The following is a 4338-nucleotide window of genomic DNA, read 5'->3' as shown; positions in this document are numbered from 1 at the left end:
TGGGCGGAGCCAGGGCCCGGCTAGCCTGGGCAGCTGCCCGGGCTCCCATCGTGCATGTCTTTGAAGGTCAAGTAGAGAAAGCTGGTTAAATTAGTATTTTAGCTGGGCAAAATCTGCCATACTTGGCCGCTTTTTTTTTCCCCCGCATCTTGCCCAGGCTCTGATCCTGAGCTAGCTCCGCCACTGTCTCTAATCAGGATGTTTCTTTTTTGAGGATTCAACTATTGCTAGCACTAATGCAAACTATTTTTTATTGCTAATCCTGAATGTCAGTATGAAGTGCATCACTCTACATTTGTCAAGAGCTGAGTACAAACCATCATCTCTGGAATGATTAAGAATCGGAATCAAAATCTGAGAAATAACAATAGAAATATATGGTTGCTATACACATAACCGATATCCTCTACCCATCGACTTTTCATCAGCAATAGCCGTGCGGTTGACTTCATGTAGACATAGGTAGAAGATTAAGGAAAGATAAATAGACTTTGCTGACATATCGAATCGATAATATCTAAGCTCTTTTCTTTTTTAGTCTCAAATTTATCTGTGTGCTCAACATTAGCCTATAAGACACGTAAACAAAGTTCTTTTAATCTGAAACTTTTGACTAAAACCAGTGCAACACCCTACAGATTGCAAACCATTCAACTAAGAGTTTTATCGTAACTGGTTCGCCGAGAATTGGAATGCTAGTGCCATGTATTTAAGACTAGTCATAGTGGGGAGTAACATTGGGTAGTAATATGCACATGTTACTACTATATGTTACTACCTTCATTGTGGATAGTATCATAGGTGTAGTAACATAGAATGCCACATTTATTTTTTTGTAGAGTTATTTTTTCTTGGATTGTGTGATGTGATGGTAACATAGCTAGTTACAATTATCTTCTCTTTCATCAATTAATGACATGCCATGTTATCAAAATGCTTAGTTGGCATCACATGTTGTTGATGTTACTACCTTAGTCTAGTCACAATGGGGAGTATCATATAGTAATATTATGTATATAATACTAGTGTACGATACTATAGTCACAATGGGGAGTATCATATAGTAATATTATGTATATAATACTAGTGTACGATACTATCTTCACAATGTATAGTATCATGTATTAATATCATATGTTACATGTATTTAATGATTTATAGAATCTCAATACAAAAGTGTGTACAAGATTTATTTGGCATTAATTTTTCTAGTTCTATGTGCTATGATAATGTATCTACCTATGATACCGCTATAATCTCTTTCATCATTAATTGATGTGATATATCAGTTTTTTGCATGCATGTAGTGCATGATACTGGCTATGATATTCTCATTGTGAGTAGTCTTACCGACCCATCCAAAACATTGAATGATAATGGAAAAAATGGCACTCTAGTGCAGAACACTTGTATTGGTTTCCTTAATAAACAAAGATTGAAGGACGTTGCAACGTGTACCTGGCTGTTTTGCAATTAAAAATCAGAGCACCGTGTTTTTTCCATGACATTTTTTCAATGCATGATTTTTTCTTTCATAAGAGAGGTATCGATACAAAGCATCTCATTATCCATGTGCTTGATTGAAGACAACTGTTAGTTCCGAATTAAAGGTGAGTACGTACAATGCTCCATGACTTGTCAGGTTATAATCCTCGTACCATAGAACTGATTTCTACAATTTTATACCAGATCATCGAGCAGAGAGAACAAACATTTATCCATTAGCAAAGTAAGAATAGAACAGCCGGTATTGTATGAAGCAGCGGCGGCACACAACATCTCCTTGTTTATCCTTGGATACTCGCCCTGACTCTCGTACCTAGGTACCCTACAAGATGAAGCGGAGAAAGATGAACTGAGAGCTGCTGGAGTTAGAGATCAAGGAAGAGCGGCACTGTAGCAGCGACAGCGCAACGTCAACACGATACGGAGACTGGAGACAAATGGCACCTTAAGGATTTTGTTGTAATTTTCATTTTTATTAAGGTGCTTTATAATGTTTGATGAGTCTTACAATGCTAGGATCCTTTTCGCAAAAAAGGAGGTCCTTTTTACGCAAGACATAAAGGACTATGAAGAGCTATGCTTAGACTTAACCTGATCGATTTCGACAATCAATCATGGGCCATCGAGGAAGCTAGCCCAACAGTTGAACACGCCTCCTTCTCTTGCCAGCGAGCCACAACTACCTCATCCCCCTTATCCCCTCTATGTCTTTGAACCGTTGATGCCACTATATCATCCCCCTCATCACCCGCCATCGCAATTGCTCTATAGGGTGTTGTTATGCCTGCCATGGTCACTGGAATAATCACACCAAAATAGCAAAAATCATAAATAAACTTCACACAATAGGAATCCAATTTGAACGTAATAAGAAGAAGAAAAAAAAACTATGAACAACAGGTGTGGAATAAGCTAAAGTGACACAAAAACGAATCAGTCCAGCAGTCGATGGTTTCATATCAACGTCACAAGATTGTTTGGAAGTCATCCACCATGTGAGCAATTCCTATTCAGAGATCGTGATTGATGAGCATGGCAAACCCTAAAAAAGAGCAACAGTAACTCAGCTTGGTATATACAAAAGCATCATCGACATTACATGAATGAAGAAGTATGGCGAGGACCAAGAAACTGAGCAACAAAAATAGCAGGCAACATCGAGAGGTGATGGAAGGGTGGTAGAAAAATGATTATGCGCAGCCTAATACATAAACAGACTGAACAGTTGAACAATTGCGGACACATTGTAGCCGAGCATTAATCGACATCATTATAGGAGGAGACCGTCAATATTGTCTTACCATGATTACGTCGCCGTTGATGGTTTCAGGTCACGAGTTAGAGTAAGTACAATAAGATCCAATCAACATGCTATAAGACATAAAATATTATGTTCTTGCTTAGTTGGATAAGAGAGATTAGGCGAGAGAAGGGAACTGGGCTTTCATGCAAGAGCCAGGCTAGCACATGCTGCTAGGCACTTTGTGAACCTAAAAGGTGGGCCATATATTGTGAAAGTACTACACTTTTATAGTCCATAATTGTACATGCTAGCTATATGTTAACTACAAATGACGTGTCAAACTACTATAGCCGGCTTCCGGCTACACTATTGTTCTTGCTCTTATGAGGCTTTACGAATGGCACGGAAACAAGACGATAGGGAAAGAACGGGCCTGGCTCATCGTTTATTGGCTCAAGATGGCGCATTAAGCCCAATTTTTTTTTGAAAGCCACCTTGGTTGGTTTAAGGAGTCCGTAGCAACCCTTTTCATTGGGGCCTAGCATCTCACGCGGAGCGACGCGTCAAATAACACCACGATGAGCATTGCGGGACAGCTGGGAAGATTAGGTGCGTCCATAGTTGAGAACTGGTGGATGTGTGTGCTGAAATAGATGTGAGAGGCCATAGGTGGATTGAGTTATATTGTTTTTTTAGGGAAGATGAGTTATATTGTTACTCAATAGAGAGAAATATATCGTTTGTTTATTGCCATAGGTACTAGTTGAGTGCCCGTGCGTTGCTACGGATCCCATTTTTTTCACGCCACATGTAAACACCACCACGATGCATACTAAAATTCATGTCTATACAAAACATATTTACATAATAAAATTTTCTTTGAAATACCAGTTGGAGTGATTTATCTATCAGTCTTCCATCTCCACCACAATGTCTGTGATGCATCTTGTCAGTACCTCTAAAGATCAGTACTACATCTGTTAATAAAAAAGAGGCAGAGATTTATCTAAATTTAGATGTATCTAAACGCTTTTTAGTTTATAGATACATCTGAATTTAAATAAATCTCCGACATTCAGCTGTTAAACCCTGTGATACTGGAACATGGTGAAATTTAGTTCAGGCGGATCACCATCACACGCATACCTTTTGTCAGGTTTCTTTCGCTTCGCTGTCCTCTAAAAACTTGTAATGACCCCCCTGCATACTTGTTCTTATGGTTCACAAAAATATTGAGGCTGGCGTAATCCCGCTGTAGTTCCGGTCAAAAACAAGTTAGTAGAGACGACCACAAAATGGATCAAACGTACACAGGTATTCCTCCCGTTTCCAGCAATCTTACAGTCCAATTCAACATGCCTTGCATATGATGCAATTTACAAGTGAATGTGAGCTAATACACATCTTGAGTTCCTGGCCAATCACAATGCAATGCTTATTACTCACGGCATTTGTAGCTCCATCAGTCATTGTGTTCGTTAAGTCTTTGAATGGGGAACACCCCACAACTTTTTTTGTGAAGAATTTTCCATCAACGAGTCAATATAAAACCTGCCAAACTTAAAATATATAAGAACCCTATGAAATAT

The sequence above is a fragment of the Lolium rigidum genome, chromosome 2 (assembly GCF_022539505.1).
Source record: "Lolium rigidum isolate FL_2022 chromosome 2, APGP_CSIRO_Lrig_0.1, whole genome shotgun sequence".
NCBI classification, from domain to species: domain Eukaryota; kingdom Viridiplantae; phylum Streptophyta; class Magnoliopsida; order Poales; family Poaceae; genus Lolium; species Lolium rigidum.
Note: the sequence above shows the minus strand (reverse complement) of the source record.